The sequence below is a fragment of the Caretta caretta genome, chromosome 3 (genome assembly GCF_965140235.1).
Source record: "Caretta caretta isolate rCarCar2 chromosome 3, rCarCar1.hap1, whole genome shotgun sequence".
NCBI lineage: Eukaryota > Metazoa > Chordata > Testudines > Cheloniidae > Caretta > Caretta caretta.
In genome coordinates, this window is record NC_134208.1 from 133,575,746 (window position 1) to 133,582,990 (window position 7,245).

Genomic DNA, 7,245 nt, shown 5'->3' on the forward strand with positions numbered 1-7,245 from the left:
GACATTTACAAGAATTGTGCTTTCTTCCCATAGAAACAGAGCAGAAAGACACAGTGGAGAGGAAATGCCATATGGATGCCCAGGATCCAAAACACACATGCTAGATCAAATGCTTGATCAAATTTTAGATTACTCGCTTTAACTGTTCCTTTTAAAAAGAAAAGGAGTACTTGTGGCACCTTAGAAACTAACAAATCTATTTGAGCATAAGCTTTCGTGAGCTACAGCTCACTTCATCAGATGCATTCTCAAATAAATCTGTTAGTCTGTAAGGTGCCACAAGTACTCCTTTTCTTTTTGCGGATACAGACTAACACGGCTGCTACTCTGAAACCTGTTCCTTTAAAATACACTTTAAATCAGAAACATACACTACCCTCTACAGAATTCAGAGACTCCATATTTACCTGTAGAAGAAACCATTATATATCATGATTTACTCCAAGGTGCAGATAAATATATTATTTAATATTTGGATTAGTTTTAAATGTTATTTTTAACTAAAATGACTCTTAGATGATAGCCGATTTGTGTATTAAGGCAAGAGGACAGGCACCATTTTGGTGCCATGAAACTCTGAGAGAAACACAGCCAGTAAAACAAGGTATTTCTCCATTATGAGCATTTGATAAATATTCTTGATGGCAAGTTAATTCCTCTAAAACCCAGACTAGTTCAGGAAAACTTACCTCAAGAGAAAGAGTCTTAACCCAGAGAATACAGATAGGTTTAAGTATACAATATAGCATATATTATAAAGCCTGGGTTTTGCTATTATTTCTTATTCTTATTATTTCTTCTTATTGCCCAGTCTCTTTATTGTAATGCTCTGGCTGCTTGTTCCTCTAAATCTTTCTCAGGAAACCAGGTGCCTCTCCTGTTCAAGAAGTTCAAGCTTCTTGCTACAGCGATTCAGCTTTTTCAAATTGTGACTCTTGCTGTCTCTCTACTTCTCTGCATCTGATGAGAAGTTCTCTCACCAAAAGGGTTGCTCCGCACTCCCCAGTTCCTCCTAAAATCCTTCCATACGGAGACCCCAATGCCCTTCCTAATCATTCCTCCCCTTCTTGCTCTTTTCTCTTCTCCCGCACCCCCCAAAAAATCCCAAGTTATGCCTGTTAGTCCTGCTGGCTGGGGGTTGACAGATTCTCCCTACATCTTGTCATGATTGTCCCTGAGTTGACAAGTGTACAGTCCTATCAAGTGATGCAATAAACTCTTGGTCAAATTTTATTCTCAGTTACATCCAGGCAACCCTGTAACTGACAGCAGAATTTGACCAAGAATTACCAGTCTGGGAACAAGAGAATAAAAGTCTCCTATTTGGATTCTCTATATTACTGGAGCAGCCTCATGTCCTAGATTGTCAAAATCCCCTGCTCCACAGTTCAGTTACCAGCAGTTTTATTGTGTATCTTTAACAATTATACATTTTATTCAGGAATGTGCTTTTACTACTAATCACCACTAGGTGTCCTCTATCAATTACACAGCTGCTCAAAAGACACAATACTAACTTCTAGCAGGCTCTCTACAGGACTAAAATCTCTCTAATTCAGTCTTACTTGGATTCAGTCAAATGACTAACAAGTTACTATTGTTGCTTTTCTGCTGCCTATCACATCTCAATATGGCTAAACTGTTCTTTTACAAACTTGGCCTTACATGTGAAATATTTTTTGATCTGATATATTGATACACTGACATAGCATAACAAACAGCACTATTGCATCTGGCACACTGAAAACAACAGTTGGCATCTGCTTGTTGATTGTTTAAGATTTATATAATAAAGTGCTCTGGATGCAGATCAAGTTTCTGCACCATATCTACTCTTTCACCTACCTTGACAAAGGAAAAAAATGACAAGGAAAACTGACTGAAAGGTCTAGATGTACTGTATGTTTCAGAGCACCTTTGTATCGTTCACAGACATGCTAATAAATCCCTATAAGGATATTCTTTATGCCTCTACAACAGTGGTTTCCAAACTGGGATTCGTGAACCTCTGGGGGTTCACAGAACGCTACAGAGGGTTTGCCAGAAAAATTTCACTAATGGCAGCCAGAGGACCCTGGGCATTGGAGGCAGCAGGTGGGACCCAGTTGCAGGGCAGACAGCCCGAGCCCCAGGGAGAGCGGGGCCGGGCAGTTGGGGCTGGCAGCCCAAGCCCCGGCGATCAGCGGGATCTGCAGCCCGACCTCAGTAGAGCTCAGTTGACTGAGGCGGTCAACGGGGTCCAGCAGCAGGAGCCTTGCGGAGTGCAGAGGAAATTTAAACTTAAATCCCTGGAAATATTCATTTTTAGAAGGGGGTTCATGAGATTTCACAATTTAGTGAAAGGGATTCACGGGCTGTTAAAGTTTGGGAACCAATGCTCTACAGTGATACCATTAACTCCTTCCTGCACTTAGGGTGAAATTCACCCCTCTGCAGAGAGCCAGTGTAAGGCCCATATACCACTTAACACTTTTAAGGCTTAAACTGGACTTGGGAGGTACATAGACCTTGTGTTGGTGCTCCACACTGGGGTGAATTTCACCTTTAACAAACAGCCCTAATAATGCAGTCCATGTGGATAAAAAGATATTTGTGATCTGAGTTAATGAAGTGAGCGTGCTACATTAGCAGGCATACAACAATATGCTTAGACTGAATTCCTAAAATTATATATTACCTATAACTTGACAAGACCCAATAAGCTGCTGTTGCCATACAGACGTGTGGTGCCAGAACAGTCTGAAGTCATGCTCTGATCATTAATTTATTTATTTTTAGGCAGTGTAGTTCTCTTCCAGTGTCACTCCATTTGCTTGCAAGGCTACCACCTGTGCACTCTCAGGGACATGACAGGAGAGAAACAAAGAAAAGGAGACAGAAAAAAGGTACAAAGAGGTAAACAGGAGCTTTTGCATTAAGCAGGGTTGGTTCAGGGATCTGGAATGCAGGAGGAATAGGAAGGGGATGAATCCCCTGTCCTAGCAAAACTAAAACAGAAATTCAAAGTGTAACTGAAAAGGGATGGAAAGATGGGAGGATGTTGAATTTCCTTTGACATTCAAATACCTCCAGATTGTATCAATTTTTCTAGAATTTTCTGATGGAGGGCACCCCTTCTACTACAGATTTGAAATTTAAAACCTACAGCAAATCAACTTTATCTCTAACATATCTTTTCTTCGAATCTCCATTCCTTATTTAAATTCAAATCAGCTGCAATGCTGTCTAACCCAAACTACCCACATTTGGAGCTGCAGTTCAGAAACTAACACATAGGTAGCTGTTCAAAAATCTTATACAGGCCGGTTGTTTCCATTGACTTAAAGACTTGGTAAATTGACTTCTCAGTTCATGCATCTAGAAATAGATCTGTTGGTATGCCAGGCAAAAGGAGGAGTGGCTGGAGGCCGTGCAGTCAGGCATGTTTGGCTGACATGGGTGTGTGAACAGGCCCAATGAAGAAAGGATTTGTTTGTTTCCTTGATCCTGGGATCCTCCCTAGAATCCAGGTGAAGCAGGGGTAAGTAAATTAGTACTGACTGCAAGATCAGAGAGGTCATATAATTCGCAAATATTTTCTCTGATATTGTTCAGTATTTTCTTAAATACTCACCCAGGATGAAATTTACACAGGTACAGAGGTTTCACACAAGGCCTAGACCCTTCCAAGGGGTTGTGTAGGGGAAAGCTGTGGGCAGATGCATTTGCAGAATGGCTTCCACACCTTCTTTTTACCATAGGTTTCCACCATAGCATGATGCATGAGGGTCAACATGAGGGTAAATCAGGAAAAGGAGCCACAGAATCCATTATTCTATCGAACCAGTGACCATAAGATCCCACAAAAGTGGCATGGACAGTTTGCATCCACTATTCCAGCCCCTAAGAGTAGTAACATACCCCACATTGGGACTGAGGAGTGGATTTTACTCACTCAAGCACCATGCATTTAAACAATATAAAAGACCTTTTATTTGAGCCATGTGTGGGAAACCAATTTCCCATAATCCATAAAATGTCTATTTTACACATTGCTGTTAAAATACAAAAACAATTTACCACAATGTTAATATTACATCCCAGTGGCTTTCCTAAACCGCAACTTACTAAGTGTAACAAACTTTGCTCTACATCCCCTGAAACAGACTTGGAAAGCCCTGATGTAGGAAAACACTATTTGTTTTCATTAGTGATATCCTTCAAATGAACCTCATATTAACTGAAGGGACATACAATGTTTCATCTCATTTCCCCTAGTTTACTTACTATTGCCTCCCTTTTCTGTGGTTTACAAGCAGGAAACTGCTAGAGGGGACATATCCAGATAAGATTAGACACCATACAATTATCATCTTTACTCTAATCATGCTGACATTCTCCAGTCTTTCTTCTGAAACTCTGAAATGAGAATCACAGCTGTTCCAGCTTCAATTCACATGGGGGGAAAATGCAATTTTGTTTAATTCCACACCCCAACCACCAGTTATGTTCCTTGTGACAAAGTGCCACACAATAAAAATTGGGTTTCTTTACTGATGAGCATTTCAGACAATATGTGGGATTCACCCCAGTTTATGCTGATCAAAACTAGGGCACAGAGCTCCTGGCAGTGGAAAGATCTTCAGGGGAGAAATTGTGGAACTGCAAGGCAGCTGCAACCTCCCCTCTGCTTGAGGACCCTCTGGCTGCAGCAGGGCTTGAAACATGGGCTGTGATGGCAAGGAAGGGGATGTGACTGGATCAGCAGGGATATGCCCGGAGTCAGCACTTTTCCACTGCAGCCTAGACCAGCATGTTTCCTGTGGGGCCCCTACTGCACACTAAAGCTATCCTCTTGTGGCATAAACCTTGAAGGAGGCAGCAGCAGCAAGAAACACTTTCTGTTCTCACCAGGGTGAATGCCTGAAGAGCACAGCTGATCTAAGTGTAATGTGGATATACAGTGCTACCAAATCAGAATTCTCCACACTCTTAACTCTGCTGCTAGTGTTGTAAACCCATTTTGCATTCACTTTGCACCACTCTGGATGACTATGGAAGTTGCAAGTCCATGAAAAAATCAGGCCCCCAGGTATTTAAAATTTACAGTCATGTTAGATGGCATGTCATTTTTCATGTGAATAGGGGTGTAGATGTCCATATCCTGGCCAAATTCAAACACAGGAAAATTACACTCAAACTTGCCCCAAATCCTCTATTGCATCAACTGGATTCAATATTCTTCTGCTGTTCCTACTGTGATCCATTGTGCAGTATTAGTGTGCACCGTCGTGGCTGCATTTCAGTAGTTAATGAAATGATACCTCTAATCCCATACCTACCTCACACACAAAGAGAGAGAGAGAGAGTGTGAGAGAGATTTAATTGACAGGCCCAATTCTCTGCATGAGTTAGGCTGACAGAAACTTGGCTTTGGGCAGTGGCAGAAATTTCAGCCTGAGAGGGAATCGTAGCAGTGCAAGCCGACTGCAACACCCTAGTCTGCTGGGGGACCTGGAGGGAGCTGGCACTGTCCAGAAAATGGATGAGGTCAGCCATGGAGAGGATAAGCCCAGGGCATCCAGGAGATGGACTGACTCAGCACATCTCCCAGACAACCGCTGCTGGCAGGACTCTTACTGAATTCCAGCCAAAACATAAAGCTGCTTTCACCCCAATCCCTACTTCTCCTAGCATAGAATCCCATGAGGCAGCAGCAGCTGCACTATCCTATCCCCTTCCTTTGGGGGAATCCCTTTTGGGTGCAGCTGTACCCACGTAAGGAGGGGAGTGCAAGTGGTACCCTCACTGAATCCGTGGAGTGAATCAAGCCCAGTGGTTTTTAAATGCTTCGAAATTATAGATTGAAAGACGCTATAGAAGAGCCAAGTGTGTCATTATTATCACAATTACCATCGCTCTTAAGCACTCTAGTAATGGACCAGAACCCCACTGTGCTAGGCAAGGCACAAACAAAGAACAAAAATGTTCCCTGCCCCCAAAGAGTTTATAATCTAAGTATGTGGCAAGAGACAACAGGTGGATACAGACAGGGAAGCACAAGGGAACAATAATGGTCACGACAAGCAGTGTCTCAGCATATTAGCAGCCTAACCATTGTCAAGTTTTTTGTAGGCATCATAGCAAATGAGAATTTTAAGGAGGCATTGGAGGGAGGATAATGTTTTCAGGGAGCTCCTCCCAAGCATGTGGGGCAGCATGGGTGAAAGCATGAAAGGACATGTTTGAAAATTTAACAAGTGAGCAATGGAGGCTGACGTCATGGGCTGATCAGAGGTGGGAGTTAACACCTTAGTAGTGAATGAGAGATGATTGGTAGGGCCTTCAAGGTTGTGAAGGGCTTTGAAGGTAAACAGAGGTATCTTGCATTTGATCCAATAGAGAAAGGGGAGGCAGTGAAAGGATGCAAAGAGAAGAGCTGACACGGCCAAAGTGATGGACTAAGAAAATTATCTTTGCAGCAGCAGTATTAATGGCCATGAGTGGGGCATTTATTAAGGCCAGAGAGAAGGATGTTGCAGTAATCAAGACATGAGAAGATGAAAGCCTGGATGAGAGTTTAGCTGCATAGATGGCTAGGAAAGCCTGCATCTTAGAGATGTTATGCAAAGTTTGTAATGTAGTTAGTTCCTGACATCATCATTATACTTGAGTTCCAACTTCCAACCTAACCCATCCCCTTTTGTTTTTTAATTGCTAGTAATTTTCACAGACAAATTCCTTTTGAACTGACATTTTCCAGATTTAGTCTTAGTCTAAAATCATTTTTGGGTGTTTGAAAGATGTAGCAAGATAAACTGAATTAGTCAAGTGTGAAAAAATACTTTTGCCTTATGTTCCAATCACAACGTTTGCACTTGGCTAACAAAAAAAAATGGCTGAAATTAAAAACTTTAAACTTGTTTATTTTGTAGACCTCATTATCTCTTGAAAAAAAATCAAACCTAGTTGGAAGAAAATTGTTCAGAAATTTTAAAGATATGAAAGTTCAAAGCTGGCAATTTCACACATACATTAGAACTTTAAAATGTATTTTTAAAGCATTTTCAGGAGAAGTAACTGGGTGAATAAATTTTGAAATAATTTTTTAAATGTTTATATATATTCAGCTCATGTAGATGCGCCTACAACTACAGAAGTGTGAAGAGCAGAAGACTGCATGAAATCCACTAGAGCCCTTGCTAAATTAATCCAATTTACCCAGGGAGAATTTAGATTGTACAGTGGGGGGGGAACTATAGAAAA